Source organism: Mustela erminea, chromosome 15, assembly GCF_009829155.1.
Source record: "Mustela erminea isolate mMusErm1 chromosome 15, mMusErm1.Pri, whole genome shotgun sequence".
Taxonomy (NCBI): domain Eukaryota; kingdom Metazoa; phylum Chordata; class Mammalia; order Carnivora; family Mustelidae; genus Mustela; species Mustela erminea.
In genome coordinates, this window is record NC_045628.1 from 38,851,452 (window position 1) to 38,871,437 (window position 19,986).

Here is a 19,986-nt window from a genome sequence, read left to right on the forward strand (position 1 = left end):
GAAGTACTGAAATTATGTCACAATGGTTGTAGAATTCTCTATTCACTTTTTTAGAAATGGCTATTTTTACCTGATATGTTTTAAAAGTGTGAAATTAGCTGATTGCAAACTTAAATTTATTTATTTTCCTGAGCATACATTTTGATCATTATGAAGCATCCCCCTTTTCTCTAATAACACTTCCTTAAAGTCAACTTTTACTATTGTTAATATAGCTAGCTCGGCTTTTTTTTTTTTTTTTTTTTTTTTTTTGGTTGTTGTTTGCAGAGTGTTTTTTTCCATCTTTTCACTTTTGATATTTTTGGATACTTACATTTAAGTTATGTCTCTTACAAGTAAATTATTTATAATTTGACCCATTTCAACAGTCTTATTCTTGAAGCTTCTTTGTAAGGCCAGAAGTATTTTCTGTCTTCTTCATGACATACCCTATGTATGCAACGTACCTTGTATATAAGAAATTCTAATAAACGTAATTGAATTAATATATATAAATCATGAACTCCCAGTCCAGTTATCTTAGCATCAACTATCACTTCCTTTATCAGTTTTTTCTTCTCTTTCTTTTTTTTCTGGATGGCAGTCAGTTCTCCTTATCCATCCCTATGCTGCTTAAAAGCAACTATTTTGTCAAATAATTCCTCATCCCATATAATATTGAGCTCATTATCTATCTACCTATCTATAGGTACACATATATGTATATATCAATAAATCTATAGATATATACAATAAATCAATATATCTATAGATATATACATATATGTGTATATACTTATATTGGAATATAGACACATTTCCTTTTCCTATTTCACATGGGCTATTTATTTCCAAAAGTAATACTAGATTTGTGTAGTGGAGTTGAGGTTCATATATTCATAAAATCTTTTTACTAGTAGCACTACATAGTATGCTTTTATAATATACACTACTTAGTCACAGAATAAATTAATGTGAAATTGTGTCCCCATGTATCACAATCCAAGTACTGAATTTTTCTGTTTAAATTTCCTACACGTAGTAAAATAGAGTAGCATATTCTTTTAGGTGATCTATTAATATAAAGTGAAATTTCAAGAAACCTCATGAGAGCCCATCAAAAAAATACAAAAATAGTATGTCAAAATTTTTCTGAAAGGTTGTGAAGTAGTTCATTATGCACTCAATAGTGTACTTGAGATTTTAATGGAGTAATTAGAATATTTTATACTTAAGACTATGACAGATGAATTTAAATATAAAATATTTTAATTAATTAGATGTAACAAAACTATCTTAGATAATTGAAAGTTTACTTTCCTATTTAAAAAGATAGTGATTCTTGTGTGTAACTTAGAAATATCCAGTATGGAATATGGACATGACATGCACATGCATCATTTATATTTTGATTACATTCTAAGTGCCGACAAGGTGCTGTGTTCATGAATAATTCAAACCATCTAAAAGAATGGGCTTTTTACATTCCATTCCAGAATTTTGTTTTTCAGACAGAATGTCTTAACAATGTAAAACATGTATCACTGATGGAATATGATTAGAAATACACTGTGATCTGACAGTTAACAATTATTCCCTTATGTATGATTCTTACAGGCTATATAAATGATATAAAAATTTGTATAGTAGTTCAAAGTATAAGTAACAGACACTTAGAAGGCAGGCAATATGTGTAATTTCTTGTGTATGCAAGATAGAAGAAAATTGAAGTATAGGAGCATAGCATTTTAGTGATTATTTTGGCTTCAGTGAGCATTTGGGAGATTAGAAGAGAGAAAGACAGACAACTAATCAAAAAGTATCTTATGGTTGACCACTATTAAAGGTGACTAGTGCTTAGCCTTCCTGAGATCTTTAGAGTGCATTTTACAATAATCCCAGGGACAAAGGGGAAATATTTACCTGTTGCTTTTATTCCCTTAGTGGGTAAGGGAATGGCATCAGTCTCAGTTACTGGCAATCTGCAATAAATTTTGTGATATCAATATCTAAAATAGCCTTGATAAAAGGGAATCCATACTCTTAAGCCCATTTATAGCCATCACTGTTGTCACCTTGGCCAATCCATTTTTATGCCTATTATGCCAGCATTGAGTGTACTGAAAGCAAAGTTACCTGACTTCTACAGTATGTGTAATCCTGGTGCCTTAGTTTCAGAGTTCCACTTCTAGAGGTCATTGACCTCTAGAGAAAAAAAGAAAAAAGTAAATCCACTTTGTCCTCACTCTCCTACAATCCACATGTCTCTTCCTCAGACTTCTTATCATTCCATTTTCTAATTTTGTTCCTTCTATGTCACTGACAATGTACCAAGCCAATTGTCACTATTTAAGAGTCCATGTAAATCAAAACTTCAAACTTCTCTACTCTTGCTCCATATAAAGTGAACAAGCAAGGGCACATGTTTCAACCATCCCATCTAGGAGGATATACTTCTTCCACTGTCCTTTAAGGACACTCCTGAGTGAGACTTTATTGTGGCAGCAGTATATCTATTGCTTTTGATTCTCATAACTGTTGAAGGTTGAGATGAATTAATTCTCCAGGTTGGTAGTTATATAGCAAATGTTAAGGCTATGTTCTTCTGCTACAGCAAATATACTACATGTAACATAGCAGTTGTGATTGAGACTGCCATTTGGTAAAATTTGTGACAGTTCATGATCAATTGCTACAATCCAGTTAGTTTTTCTAAGTCCAAACAAGCAAAAAAATATTAAACAGGCTGTATGATGCCACAGGGGATCAGTGGAGTTGGCACTCTGTGACATACCTCAAGGCAGTCTGGACTCTCATAGGAGCCAGTCTCTGCAGCTTCCTCCTCTTGGTGATTCCCTGAAGTTCCTGAAGGGAAGAGAAGAGGAAGATAGCTGTGAAGTAGAAAAGCCCTAGAAATGTCTCATCCCATGAACAAAACTAGATAACTATCATACTACTCCAGAAATCAATCTGAAGACTGATAGAACAAACGCCACAACTAAAGGAAGAGAGGCCACTTCTAAGAAGGTAGGAAACGTGGAGATGTGTGGATGGGAGAGAGCTACGGTTGTGGAGAAGGATGAGAGAGAGAGAAGCACACACAGGAAACACATGAGAGGGCTGAATTTCTTAAGTTCTCACAACCAGTGGTGTTTAAAGCCTGGAGTTTTAAGGTCAGCAAGCTTGCCTGGGATAGACCCCAGAGGGCACTGTACTGCTCCTAGAAAGAAGGCAAGCAAATAACCCAGAGAGCCGACAGCATGGGAACAGTGATATGAAGGATGCTTGGGGCACACAGTGGGGGAAATTATTTGCTCTTCTCAGAGTATTTTCCTGAGAGGCAGTATTCACTGAGATGCTTCTCCAGGAACATTTGAGGTGGCCAGTGCCAGTTCTCTCCCCTACCCCTCGGCATAAATGCAGAGCTACCTGTGGGAAGGATCACAGTGCACATAATGGCTGCTTAACTTGCTTACACCAAGTCCCAACCTCCTGTGCTCTGGCAGGACTTCCCTTCTCAGTCAAGCATACCTCAGTCCAACACAGAGGACTCCTTCTCCAGAAGACCAGCACAAACCCCTGATCAACCACATTTCCCAGACAGAGTTCTGCAGGGCCTCAGTTCTAGCAAAAGTGCTGTCAGGTCTCATTTCACAAGCAGACCAGAGCACAAATAGTTAAAACCCACCACATTCAGTGTAAGGACCAAAAACTGCCCATCGCAGGCAAGGAGAGCCTCTGTGATGACTGGCCTGATGGATAGAGCAGTGAAAACACAACAGCAGAATGCATACAAGCACACAGTGGAGAAACTTCCTGAAGCACCAGGCCCTGGGCACCTACATAACCTCATCTTTGTAAGGTCATTACTCTCAGGAGCAGGAGACATAACCTGCTTTTCTAACACATGAAAGAATGTGGAGACTTAGACAAAATGCCAAGATGAAGGAATATATCCCATATGAAAGAACAAACTAAGGTCATACCAGAGATCTAAGTGACACAGACATAAGTAACATGCCTGATGGAGAATTAAAGCAACAATCATAAGGATACTTACTGGGCTTAAGAAAAGAATACAGTGGATCAATGAGGCACTTACCACAGAGAAAAAGGAGTTAAAAAAGGATCAGAGATGAAGAATGGTATATGAAACTGGAAAGAGGCTTGCTGCAATAACAGGCTGGAAAAAGCAAGGAATGAATTAGTGACCTCATAGACAAAATAATGGAAAGTAATAAAGCTGAACAAAAGAGAGAAGAATTGTACAGCATGAGAATAGACTTAGGGAACTCAGAGACACTATCAAGTGTAATAACATTCATATTATAGGAGTGCCAGAAGAAGAAAAGAGATGAAAGAGGGCAAAAAATTTACTTTAAGAAATAATAGCTGAAGACTTCCCTAATCTGGGAAAGCAAACAGACATTTAGATTCAGGAGGTCAGAGAAGTCTGATGAAATTCAACAAAACAAGTCAACACCAAGATGTAATTAAATTTGCAAAATGTAATGATAAAGAAAGTATCTTAAAAGAACAAGACAAAAAAATTCTATAACTTACAAAGGAAGACCAAGGTTGGCTAGAGATTTCTCAATAGAAACTTGGCAGTCCGGAAGAGAGTGGCATGATATCTTCAATGTGCTGAATGGGAAAAATATGCAGCCAAGAATATTTTATCCAGCAAGGCTATCATTCAGAATAGAAAGAGAGAGAATTTCCTAGAAACACAAAAACAAAGAGTTCATGACCATCAAGCCAGCCTTGCAAGAAATTTAAAGTAGAGACGAAAAATGACATAGATGAGAGGATCCAAAAAATCTCTAGAAACAATGACAAAACAAGTAATAAAATGGCATTCAATACATATATGTCAATAATCACTTCAATTTTAAATGGACTAAATGCTTCCATCAAGAGACATAAGATGTCAGCATGGATGTAAAAACAAGACCTATACATATGCTGCCTACAAGAGACTCATTTTAGACCTAAAGACACCTGAAGATTGAAAGTGAAGGGATAGAGAAAGATTTATCATACAAATGGATGTCAAAAGAAAGCCAGAGTAACAATATTTATATTGGACAAACTAGACTTTAAAACAAAAACTGTAACAAGAGACAAAGAAGGTCACTGTATCATAATAAAGGGGACAGAGCAACAAGAACATATAACAATTGTAAATATTTATGCAATTATATAAAACTATTAATAACAAACATATTGTGGGCACCTGGATGGCTTAGTTGGTTACATGTCCAAATCTTGATTTCAGCTTATGTCATGATCTCAGCGTTGTGAGATTGATCCCCATGTCAGACCCCATGCTGGGTGTGGAGCCTGCTTAAGATTTTCTCTCTGCCCCTCTCCTCTTCCCCTCTCTAAAAAAAAAAAAAAAAAAAAAAGTAAATAAAATAACAAACATAATGAAACTAATTTTAATAATACAGTAATAGTAAAGTACTTTTAACACCCCATTTATATCAGATCATCTGAACAAAATCAACAAGGAAGCAATAGCTTTAAATGGACCAGATGGACTTAGCAGATCTATTCAGAACATTCCATTCTAAAACAGCAGATTACCTTTTTTTTTTTTTTTTTTTTTAGCAGATTACTTTTTAAGTGCACATGGGACATTCTCCAGAATAGATACCATATTAGTTCACAAATCAGGCCTCAACAAATACAAAAAGACTGAATTCATACCATGTACCTTTTCTGACCACCACACTCTAGAAACAATGAAAAAACAAGTAATATATCAAAAAAATTTGGAAAGTAATTCACAAGTAATTTGGAAAAACCACAAATACATGCAAATTAAACAATTTGCTACTGAACAATGAATGATTCATCAAGAAGAAATTAAAGAAAATACACGGGAACAAGTGAAAATAAAAACACAAAAGTCCAAAACCTTCAAGATGCAGCAAAAGTGGTCCTAAGAGGAAGTACATAGCAATATAAGAACCTACTTCAAGAAGCAAGAAAAGTCTCAAACAACCTATCCTTGTACCTAACAGAGCTAGACCTAACAGAGCTAGAAAAATGACAATAAATGAAGACTAAAGCCAGCATAAGGAGGGAAATAATAAAGATTAAATCAGAAATAAATGAGGTAAAACTAAAAAAAAAAAAAAAAAGAAAGAAAGAAACAAAACAAAAAACCCACAATAGAACAGATCAAAGAAACCAGGAGCTCATTCTTTGAAAAAAGTAATAGAATCAATAAACCTCCAGCCAAACTTATCAAAAAGAAAAGGACCCAAATAAATAAAATCACAAATGAGAGTGGAGAAATAAAAACCTCACCACAGAAATACAATTATAAGAGAATATTATGAAAAACTATACGCCAGCAAATTGGACCACCTAGAAGAAATGTATAAATTCCTAGAAACATATAAACTCCCAAAACTGAAAGAGAAATTAAAAAAAAACCAAAAACAAAAAACTTGAAGAGAATGATAAACAGCAAAGAAATTGAATCAATTATCAGAAAACTTCCTGAAAACCAAAGTCCAGAGGCAGGTGGCTTCACAGGCAAATTCTACCAAAAAGAGTTAACACCTATTCTTTTCAAGCTATTCCAAAAATAGAAAAGGAAGGAAAACTTTGAAATTCATTTTATAAGGTTGGCATTACTTGATATCAAAACCAGATAAGCACTCTACTACAAAAGAGAACTACAGGCCAATATCCCCAATGAACATGGATGCAAAAATTCTCAATAAATACTAACAAACTCAATCCAAAAGTACATTAAAAAATCATTCTCCACAGTCAAGTGGGATTTATTCCTGGGCTACTACAGTGTTCATATTCACAAATCAATCAACAGGATGCACCATTAATAAAAGAAAGGATAAGAACCATGTGATCATTTCAATAGATGCAGAAAAAGAATTTGACAAAATACAACATCCATTCATGATCAAATAAAATCTCAACAAACTAGGTTTCGAAGGAACATACCTCAACATAATAAAGACTATATATGAAAAACCCACAGCTAATATCATCTTCAATGGAGAAAAACTGAGCTTTTCCTCTATAGTCAGGAGCAAAACAGTGATGTCCAACTTCATCAATGTTATTTAACAGATTCCTGGAAGTCCTGGCCATAGGAATAAAACAACATGAACAAATAAAAGTCATCCAAATCAGCAAGGAAGAAGTCAAACTTTCATTGTTCATAGACAACATGATGTTCTATATAGAAAACCTGAAAGACCCCACCAAAAAAAACTGCTAGAGCTGATAACACATATTCAGTAAAGTCACAGAATATAGAATCAATGTACAAAATCCTGTTGCATTTCTATACACCAATAATGAAACAACATAAAGAGGAATTAAGGAATTATTCCCATTTCAAATTGCACCAAAAAGAATAAGATACCCAGGAATAAACCTAACCAAAGAAGTGAAAGACCTACTCTGAAAACTATAAAACACCACTGAAAGAAATTGAAGATGATGACACAAAGAAATGGAAAAATATTCCACATTCATAGCTTGGAAGAACAAATATCATGAAAATGTCTATACTACCCAAAGGAAATCTACATATTTAATGCAATCCCTATAAAAATACCAACAACATTTTTCACAGAGGTAGAACAATCCTAAAATATATATGGAACCACAAAAAATCCAAATAGGCAAAGCAATCCTGAAAAAGAAAAACAAAGCTGGAGGCATCACAATTCTGGACTTCAAATTATATTACAAAACTATAGTGATAAAAACATATGGTACTGACACAAAAGCAGACACATAGAGCAATAGAACAGAATAGAAAACACAAACATGAAGTCACAACTATAACATCAATTAATCTTCAACAAAGCAGGAAAGAATATCCAATGAGAAAAGACAGTCTCTTCAACAAATGGTATTGGGAAATTTCTACAGCAACATGCAAAAGAATGAAACTGAACCACTTTCTTACACCAAATGCAAAAGCAGATTCAAAATGCATTAAAGACCTAAATGTGAGACCTGAAACCATCAAAGTCCTAGAGAACACAGGCAGTGTCTTGTTTGACATTGGCCACAGTAACTTCTTTCTAGATGTGTTTCCAGAGACAAGGGAAACAAAAACCCCAAAAATAAACCATGGGGAGTTAGTTCATCAAGATAAAAAGCTTACACACAGCAAAAGAAACAATCAGCAAAACTAAAAGCCAACCTACAGAATGGGAGAAGATATTTGCAAATGACATAGACGTTTTTCCAGAGAAGACATACAGATGCCCAACAGACACATTAAAAAGATGCTCCATATCACTGATCATCAAGGAAATACAAATCAAAACTAAAATGAGATATTATCTCACACCTGTCTGAAAGGAGAAAATCAAAACCCAAGAAACAACAGGTGTTGGTGAGGATATGGAGAAAGGGGAACCCTCTTGCACTGTTGGTGAGAATGCAAAGTGGTGTCGCCACTCTGGAAAATACTTTGGATATTCCTAAAAAGTTAAAAATAGGACTACCCTATGATCCAGAAATTGCACTACTAGGTCTTTACCCAAAGGGCACAAAAATACTAATTCAAAGATATACGTGCCCTGAATGCTTATAGCAGCACAATCTAAAGTAGCTTAATTATGGAAATAGCCCAAGTATCAACTGATGAATGGATATAAGTGGTGTATACACACACACACAGAGAGAGAGAGAGAGAGAGATTACTCAGCCATGTTAAAGAATGAAATCTTTCCATTTACAACATGGATGGATCTAGAGAGTACTATGCTAAGTGAAATAAGTTAATCAGAAAAAGAAATTCCATATGATTTCGTTCATATATGGAATTTAAGAATCAAAACAAATGAGAAAAGGGATTTTTAAAAAAAGGAGAGAATGCAAACCAAGAAATAGACTCTTAACTGTAGAGAACAAACTGATGATTACCAGAGGGAGAGGGTAAGAAGGATGGGTTAAATAGGTGATGGGAATTAAGGAGTGCAGGAGTGCAGATGTTGTGATGAGCACCAGCTGATATATGGGCATGTCAAATCACTATAGGATACAGCTGAAACTAATATTATATTACAGGTTAACTAGATTTCAGTAAAAACTTTAAAAAAAAGAAATGGAAATATAATAGAGACATCACTTTTGCATATTTTCAGTCTTTGGTTGAGACACTAACTTATTTCAATATCTCCAAGATGGAATATTTCTTCAGATTACTATCTTGACCGAAACTGGGAAAGTATCAGGCTTCCACTTTCCCTTCCTACTATTATAATTCTTACTCCATAGGTCAGATAACCAATGTGATGAAATTATAAATATGAAAATTATAAATATGAAACTATAAAATGTAAATATGGTAACACTTGTCTGAAAATAAAGATTTAAGATAAAAAATAGACACAACAATGTCATGTTTATAGGATGTTGGATTTGGTATCAAATTAGATTCATTCTGGGTGAGATCAAATGCCTAGTAAGAAAGGATAACATAATCTATGTGCCTCAATCAACATTGAAATGTGTCCTGAATCAATAAATTGACTCAATGATTTAAGGATGCAGAAGTCTTTTAGGTTAAATAGGAATATGACAAATATAGCATTTATTGTAAATTTATTGTAAATTGTAAAAAAATGGAACATTATGGCAAATGCTGAAGGATTCGAAATGAGTTTAGGAATTATAATGTAAATACATGATACTCTGAAATCCTGGGTTTTGATTTGAAGAAAATAAAATGGTTGTTTCATAAAGAAGGATTCTAAAATACATGATTAAGTATATCTTTAGTACTGTCTTTATTATGTAGATAATAATCATATATAAGTAATTTAGTATGCTACTAATTGAGATATAATTGAAAATGAAATGTAATAAGAATATAGTCTTAGCATCTTTTCATTATCACCATAAGAAGTCTAATTAAAATTCTCTTAATGTGCTTTAAAATTTTTATTCATATATACCAAGAGAAAATTGCCTAGATATGTATAGTAAACTTCTAAAAATATATTTAAATTGACCTATATCCACTATGTAAAATATTTTATTCACTTAATATGTAAAGCACCAAGGATATAGTTTGCTAAATGTCCAAAAATAAGAAAAAAATTAAAAAATTAAACTGTTAATTTTAATAATTTTACTTAAGTATGGAAGTAGCTTCTTTTACATAAAACTATTTGATATGAGTCTGATGCTTTCACACCTAGGTAGAAACTACTTATTAAGTAGTCAGATGCTATGGTTTAAGGATTTTAATATGTTTTTAAAAAATAATTTGTAAATTAAAAATATTAGCTGTTTTACACCGGTCATTAAATACTAGAATATATGCTTAATATTTAAATGCAGATCCCATTCATATCTATTGCTTCTGTAATTTTTTTCAATAGAGCCTCAAAGCTGCTGAATACAGGTTTAATTTCAAATTTCATTTCTTTCTGAATTGCACCATCCTTAAGCAATGCATCATCATCACAGGTCATTGCACTGATGAAATTAATCTGATAAAACACCTGTGTGACAGAGAAAATGATATATTAGTGTGATTCATCATTAATGAACATCATCAGCCCATGATCTATTAGTGTATTGCTCAAAGGATTGTGTCATTAGGAAAGAGTGAGTTCCTAATGTTAAATTATGGTGTTGAAGGCAGTAGTTAGAGCCTGGTACAACCCAGGAGGCAGAAAGTAGATGTGCCAATACAAAATCAAGCTTTCTGAATTTTTTTGGGGGGAGGGGTTAAATGTGTCAGATTTATATTTTTGCTAATAAAGTTTACTTCCCTAAGTTCAAATTAAATTTGCTCTTATTACTCACTTTATATTAATTACTTATCCATCTTCTATAAATAATATTAATAGGGCTGACTCACATCAGTTGCAAGAAATGCAATTTTATTTGAAAATAAAACAGAATAATTTAGAATATCTAAAAAAAAATAAAGCTGTAGGCTGTTTTTTCAAGCATTTATTTAGGCATAAATTTGGCACAAATCATACCTCAGTTGATTAGCTCATGATATTGAGCTTAGAGATTAGAAACTGCCTTGAAATACCTTTGTTAAAGTAATCCAACCAGGAAATATAAGTCCATTCAAGATTAAAAATAAAATAAAACCATAATTTTAAATTACAGATTGCTAAATAGGTAGTGAATCTTAATAATTCTAAATAGATTATTCTTTGGCATAAACTTAATGAATTTGCTCTTCTAAATTAAAATAACCTTAAAATGTGACTAAAGATGTAATAATTGCATTATTTTGACAAGATATTTTAAAAAGCTCATTTCTCAAGAATGTATGCTCAGTGAGGCAAAGGGCTTTATCTGTTTAATTCATTGTTTTATCCACTAGATATAAAATAAAGACCAGCAAATAAAATATAAAGATATAAAATAAAGACCAAGTTGTTCTCTAGTTAATTAATTAACTCAATTAACTTGGTAATATTTTTTTTTTTTTTTTTTTTTTTTTTTTTTTTTTTTTTTTTTTTTTTTTAAATATTTAATTTATTTTTATTTTTTTATTTCCAGCATAACAGTATTCATTATTTTTGCACCACACCCTGTGCTCCATGCAATCCGTGCGCTCTATAATACCCACCACCTGGTACCCCAACCTCCCACCCCCCGTCCCTTCAAAACCCTCAGATTGTTTTTCAGAGTCCATAGTCTCTCATGGTTCACCTCCCCTTCCAATTTCCCCCAACTCCCTTCTCCACTCTAAGTCCCCATGTCCTCCATGCTATTTGTTATGCTCCACAAATAAGTGAAACCATATGATAATTGACTCTCTCTGGATGAATAACTTGGTAATATTATGAGACAGATTCAGACCCCGTAGATCATGTATGCATTTGAATAATTTCTGTACTTATGTGGTTTGAGCTATGATTTACATAATTCTTTTTCAAATATTAAAAGTACTATGGTGATGTCATTAATTTTCATATCTATATCCAACAATAAATTTACTTATATTTTTATTATATTTTTGTAGATTAAGAAACTACCACACAGTCCAGAGAAGCATAATGTAAGTAATTTTTTTTTTTTTCTATTGAGAGAGAAAGAGAACACAATGGGGAGGGATATGGAAGGAGAGGGAGAGAGAGAACCTTAAACAGGCTGCTTGTCCAGTATGACCCTAAGATCATGACCTGAGCCAAAATCAAGAGTCAGACACTTAACCAACTGAGCCACCCGGGCTCCTATGAGTAAAATTTTTATTAAGATGACTCATAGTATAAGCAAGAACTATTAACTAAACTCATTAGGACTTGTCTGGTTATGCCAGACAAGATGGCATAACCCCATTTCTCCACTTCCTCTTCATTAAGTTCAGTTATAAATCCTTGAAATAATGCCAGAGGCAAGCAAAAGAAATATCTCAATGCTGTTAAAAATAAAACTAAGTAGTTTGGGATCCTGAGATTGGAAGAACACTGGCTGGGAGTATTATGGCCTCTATCTACCAAAAGGAATCCTTGACTCAGCATTCCTCTGCTCTCAACTTAGCAACAGAAGGATGCCAAGAAGGTCCATTCTGCCACAGAGCAAATGATAGCCCTGCCAAAAACATCAGATGACACTTAAGATTATCAGGAGACCTTCTAACAGTAAGTGGCCAGGGGAGGCCACCTCTTTCCCCAGAAAGCCAGAAAATTCCTTCCTGGTGAGATAATACCAAGAGAGATAGCATTAGCAAGAGTGACAACAAGCACCCTGTCTGGAAAGCCTCAATAACCTCTGAGACTCACTCTCCACCTCTCACCAGAAGACATGAGGGTAGGCAGGAGGAAGCTTGGGGGGAAAAAACAGGACAAATATCTCAGCCTGAACGTGTTCTCCAACCCTTATAAGCAGGAGGAATTCCATTATGAGTTCCTGATCAAGGAAGCCCTCACCAGCCTCATACTCTCTACCCTTAGGGGAGTAACAAGTTTCATTAGCAGGAGGAAGTGGCAGATCTGGGACTCCCCTTCTCTGCCAAGTCTGGTCAAGGAAGTCTTTTTAATCTCCCTGGGCCTGGTGCTTTCTTCCCCCACTAAGAAGCACCTGGACATCCAGCCTGGATAAACCCCTTTTTCTTTCAGGAATCAGATAGACCAAGTTGACCAATAGTACCACAAAGATTCTGAAACTTAAACTTTCATTAGAACCCCACCACACAAAAGTAGGTCAGGATATGTATACTAAGTCTGCGTGGAGTGACTGCCTTCTAAAATAAAAGATTTAAATAGGACATAGAGTCTCCTAACATAATAGACAAAATGTTCTGGATACAATTAAATAACCTTTAAAACAAGAACCAAGAAAATTATACTTTGATTGAGGAAGGGCAATAAGCTGACACAAACACTGTGATAAATCAGATACTTGGAAATATAAAGTGCTTCAATAATCAATTACAAACTTTCTTGAAACAAATGAAAATATAGAAAAATCTTAGCAAAGAAATAGAAGTTATAAAAAAGATCCAGCTGGAAATTATAAAACTGAATAATACAGTAATCAAATTTTAAAAGTATGCCTGAACAACAGAGAGAAAATAGTCTAAAAAGAAAAAGAATGAACAAAACCTCAGAGATTTGTGTGACAACAGTGAAAGACCCAACATTTTTATCATCAGCATCCAGAAGGGTACTAAAAAGAGTATTGAAGCTGAAAGAACACCAGAAGAAACAATGGCTTAATAACCTCCCATATTTAGCAAAACAAAACAATAACAAAGACAAAAACAGAAACAAAAAACCCCCAGCTATAGATTCAAGAAACTGCATGAGAGGCACGTGGGTGGCTCAGTGGGTTAAAGCCTCTGCCTTCAGCTCAGGTCCTGATCTCCGGGTCGTGGGATCGAGCCCCGCATCGGGCTCTCTGCTCAGAAGGGATTCTGCTTCCTCCTCTCTTTCTGCCTGCCTCTCTGCCTACTTGTGATCTCTGTCTGTCAAATAAATAAATAAAATCTTTAAGGAAAAAAAAAAAAAGAAAGAAACTGCATGAAACCCAACTCAAATGCTATAAATTCAAATAAATCTTGACCAAGACATAGCTTAATCAAACTTTTGAAATCTAAAGACAAAGAAAAAATCTTGAAAGCCAGTGAAAGACAACTTATATGGGAATACCAATTTAAATATCAGCACATTTCTTCTCTAAAAGCATGGAGTCCAGAGAAGGGTAGCATAACCCCTTTCAAGTGCTGTTATAAAAGGACTGCCAACAACAAAGTCTATATATGGAGAAACTAAACTTCAGGAATGAAGGGAAAATGAAATTCTCATATGGAGGAAAATTAAAAGAATTTGTTGTTAACAAATCTATTATTGAGAATGGCTAAAGAAAGCTCTTTGAACAGAAAAAGAAATGATAAAATAATTTTTTAGCATTCGGAAGAGAAGAGGAATGATAAAAAGAGCATATATATGGGTACATATAACAGACTAATCTTTTCATCATGTATTTAAATAACCCCATCTCTACTCCATGCCCCTCCACTAATAATCACTATAATCTAATATTATGAGACTCCTTTCAATTCCTCAAATGTATCAGCCTCATTCTTTCCCTGGGTAGAGCTTTTACACATGATATATTCACTCTCTGGACTCTTCTTCTTCTTTCTCCAAAACCCATCTCTTTATAAGGCACCCTTTCAACTTTCAACTCTCAAAGTTGTCTGTGTAGGCCCACTTGTTTGTTTTGTTTGTTTGCTTTCTACCCCCTTATACTATTTGTTTCCTCAGTAACACTGTTTTTCTTGGTAATTATGTATGTGTTTGGTTATTTTCCTCTTTAATATTAGTTTCCTAATGAGATGGTAAGCTCCACTAGGGTGGAATTATTTCTGCTTCATTGTTGGGGCCCAAGACCCACATGAGGGTCTATCACGGAATGATTCTGTCTTTATGTATCCCAATCTCTCTTCCTGTTCCTTCTCTACCATAAAGCTTTTCTTCCATCTGTGCTTCATTTCCTATTCTTCCAAATCCTCTAGAGCTAACTACAGCTTTTCTTTTTAAATCAACCTCTCCTACTAGTTCTTCTCCATTAGCTTTTAAATCATCTCAATTCTCCCTCAGTAAAACAAACTAAATCCAACAAAATCTAAACTCTGAACTCTTCACATTATTTTAGCTATGAGAGTAATTTTCTCTCTCCCTTTCATAGTGACATGTCCTTGAGTAGTTGCTCATGCTTGCTGAATCTCACTTAGTCACTCATCTCATCTATTTTCCAGCCCCCAAATAGCTACATAAACCATGTTGCTAAAAGTGAACATTACATCCAAGTCAGGAAAAAAAGAAAGAAAGAAAGAAAGAAAGAAAGAAAGAAAGAAAGAAAGAAAGAAAGAAAGAGAAAGAAAGAAAGAAAGAAAAGGAAAGAAAAAAAGAAAAAAAAAAATCTTAAGCCTTCTCTTGTAAGATGGCTCAGCAATGGTTCCATGTCTGATTTCTTTCAACTTTTGGAGATTCACTCTAGAACCATCTTATCTCTTTTATTCCTTTTTTCCATTCTTCTTAGCTCACCTTCCTCAACCTAAGCATTCAGTGCTGGAGATTCTGAGACTCCAGTGTTGTCTTAAAATCTTTCCCAAATTCAACATGCAAACACTTGAGTAAGTGCATCCTTACCCCAGCTGTCACAACTATCTAGATGTAGATTCTTCACAAAGTTATATTGTTAATGTATAATAAAATGTCTGAACTTTGTCCCTTGTTCCTGGGTGATAACATGTACATCCTTAGAATTTCTTTTTTTAAATTTTTTTACAAGAGGGGGAGGGGAGAGAAAGAAAGATAGAGATTCTTAAGTAGGCTCCATGCCCAGCATATGCCCTACTTGGGGTTCAATCTCATGACCTTGAGATCTTGACCTGAGCCAAAATTAAGAGTCAGATGCTTAAGCAACTGAACCACCCAAGCATCCCAATCGTTGGAATTTCTTGAGTGATAGGAGTATCTTTGTTATTCATGGTGGCCTCTTTTTACTACAACTAATGGCATATGCTAACAAGGTGACTTTGGGTGGACCCCTGGATAGTTTGCGCTAATGACATGAGTCAGGATGGGGCTAGCCATGCCAGAAAGACTAACCATGTGACTAAAGGGTTGAGATTTTTGAGCCAAGTGATATCAGTCTGACCTCTGAGGTTGGGAGGAAGGCCAATTTTGAGTTTGAATCATGTGGCCAATGATCCAATCAATCATGTCTGCATAATGAAACATCAATAAAAACCCAATACAGAAGGTTAGGTAAACCCTAGTTGGCAGTACTCTGTGTACTGTCACACACCAGTGTTCTGGGAAGTTAAAGTGTCCTGACTCCACAAGGAGAGGACAGTAGAAGCTTCACATTTGGAGTCATTCCAGGTCTTGTACTATACATCTCTCCCTTTGACTGGTTCTAACTTGAATCAATTTGTTATAATAAAACCATTGTCATAAATACAGCATTTTCTTGAGTTACATAAGCTGTATTAGTAAATTGTTGAACCTGAGGCAATAATGGGATTTCTTAAGTTAGAGGTTAGCTGGTCAGAAGTAAGAGTGATCTGGGGACCCCTGTTTTTGCAGTTGTTATCTAAAATGAGAGTAGTCTTGCGGAAGACTCTGTCCTTGATCTGTGAGGTGTGGCTTAAATCAGGGTAATCAGTGTCAGAAGACATTGCAGCTAGCCTAGACTTTTTCTTCTACTTCAGATTATTATGTTCAACTCCCTATTAATATCTCCTTCTAAATAGCTCAGAGCCACCAGTTATTCAACTCATTCTAACTAAATTCATGGTCTTTTCTTCTTGTATCTGCCCTTTTTTCAGAGATGCCTGTATTATGGAATGACTCTACCCTCTGTTGAATACTGCAAGAAAGAAACACAATGTCATTCTTAACTATTTACGTTCTTTTGTCCACCCCTCCAATTATCCAATTTACTTTTATGTTTTAAAGTTTAACTGTTTACCTCAAATCTGTTCATGGTAGCCATTTGCATCAATAATCATAACAGAAGTTACTATATCACTCATTTGGATTTCTATTATAAACTCCTAGATTATTTTGCTTGTTCATACTTTCAATCTACATTCTCAACTCAGAAATAGGGGTTGTCTTAAATACAAATCTAATCATATCAACTTTTCTGCTTCTTTTAGGTACAATTAAATTCTTTGATGGTTTAGAACACAATAAAGCCAAAGCTATTGAAAGAGATCAGAAGAGCCCAGTATGAAATGGGATCCTCCCTTCCTGATAACTGCAGGCTTATATTATTATATCTTATTTGCCCCCTTTCACTACCTACTCTAATAACACAGAACTTCTACAGTTCTGGAAAGCTCTACCTTCTCCCTTCTGTAGCATCAATTTTATGTTTCTGCTTCCTTCCTCTTAGAGCACTCCCCACTTTCCTCTTCATCAGTTATCTCCTATACAACCAAAATTTCTGCCCAGGCAAAATTTATTTAGGGACGATTTCCCTGACCTTCTGAATAGGATGCTCTCCACAGATTTTTTTTTTTTTTTTTTTGGTAGCACTTGGCATGGGTTACATGTTTTAATTTAATTTTCTTATTTGGCTAATGTCTGTCTCAGCAGAATGTGATCTTTATGAGACCTGAGGTCATGTCTATTTTCCTCAGTATTTTATGATCAGTTCTTGATACTTAGTAAGTTCTTTATAATTATTGAATGACCTATTAAATATTTTAATATAAAGTATGTACTTATTGCCTATCTTTAATAAATAAAAAGTTAAGCAAGTAAATAGATTAACAAAAGCTGAATTATATTCATATGTAATCAAAACAGAAAACTAACATATACTAATATTTTCTGAAGAACCATAATATCTTATAACATTCTATGCAGCAAATCATATATGTCAGAAACAGATATGATGATTTTCTGTAAGGCTGGATTTGGCATAAGGTATTCTTTTATGACAAAATTCAAATATTAGCCCTAAATCCTTCAATATGTTGAGGTCACCTTATCTTTTAAGATATCTTTTAAGTACAATTATGACAACCTCATCCAATGCATGCAAAAGAAACTTACTAGACTTCCAAATGAGTATGGGAAATTTTGGAGGGATGACATTTAACCTTAACACCTGTTTTCATATCCATGATGTTGCTGAATTCTCAATTTCTGCTTTTATGTCTAGCCTTTTGCATATGTTATTTCCCTTCTACATAGTTTCACTTCCCCTTCCCAACAGAGTTCCTTTATAAATCTTTCTCTTTAAAATAACACTGACGGTGTGTTTAGCTGACTTTTACTTAAATACAAGAGAGTGGTGGATATTAAAGATTCCTTTATAATGAACATTGCCCACTTGAAAATAACTGAATTCTGCCTTTCTTATTTTGCTCTAATCTTCTATCTTTTGCTGGGCTTTATCCAGCTTTCCCCCTGTACCCCTCTCAAAGTCTTTTGAACCAAAAATTGTTTCATATTGAAGGGAAAGAAAAAAAAAAAAACTTGCACAATTTTATGGTATTCTCACTCAAGTAGTTTGATTCAGATTCTATTTGATAAACCTCCTTCTCCATGAACCTGCACATTGTCCTAACTTTACATTCCTATATATCCCATAAAGTTATTCTGTTTTTAAGAGAGAGTCTTCTTCTCCAGAAGAATTATGAATTTGACTTTAGGAATGATGAGCTTTTCATGCAAAAAGGAGAAGTTAATAATGAAGCCAAAGAGACTTACAAGAAAGTCTGACATGACTGAATTTCATTGAAACCAAAATGAAAAAAAGTCCCCAAATTAATTAATACTGATTGTGTATAAATAAAACAGATATATTAACTCAACATCATTACTACAAACTACAAATACCCAATTGTACTTTTCTGAACATGCTAAGTTTTAAGAAGGTTATCTTTATGAAATTATCACTTTCTTAGGCCATTTGGTCTACTATAACAAAATACCATAGACTGGGTGCCTTATAAACAACAGAAATTTATTTCTCATAATATTGGAGACTGGAAAGTCAAAAGTCAAGTCACCAGTAGATTTGTTATCTGGTGAAAGCTTACTTCTTGATTCACAGAAAGCTGTGTTCTATGTCCTCACGTGGCAGAAAGGGCAAGGGAGGTCTCTGGGGTCTGTTTTTTGTTTGTTTGTTTGTGATTGTTTTAGATTTACTTACTTATTTGAGAGAGGGAGACAGAGTGAGCAGGGGGGAGGGGAAGAGGGAGACCGCAGACTCCCCACTGAGCAGGGAGCCAGATACAGGGCTTTATCCTAGGACCCAGAGATCATGACCTGAGCAGAAATCAAGAGTCAGATCCTCAATCAACTGAGCTACACAGGCACCCCTCTGGGATCTTTTTTTATCAGGACACAAATTCCTTTCCTGAGGGCTCTGCCTTCACAATCTAATCACCTCCCAAGACCAAATACCATCACAATGGGGATTGGGTTTCAACCTATGAATTTTGAGAGGACATAAACATTCAGTCAATGGCATCATTATATTTCTATATGCTATCTTTGATTATTTTAGCACATACAAATCATAAGCAGTTAGTTACCAAAATAATAAATAAAAATCCATTTTTTAAAAAAGTTTTAATATATATTAATGATGCCACTTCTTATAATTTTATTTTCAATGACCTGGTAAATGTGTTACTCATATTATTTTTTCTTAGCTCCTAATGCAAAGTTAATTTTGGAGAGCTATAGATAAAAGTAGCTGGTTTTAGAAGAGTGACACAAGCACACAAAATAATTGTATCCCAAAAGACTAAATTTAAGTTAATGCTAAAACAGATTTAAAGGCTTCAGGAATCCCAACTTCCAAAATACTCTTCCTATCGTAATTTTAAGCTTTTGGCACTAATATTGATAGGCATTTTAGTGGCAGAATTTTTTTCAGCCTAAGCTCAATAAAAGTGGATATAAATCAGTGTGTATACTTTGCTAAATTTGGCATATTAAACCATTTTTGGGTTTAGGAAGATGAATTTAAATCTCACAGTTCCCGAGA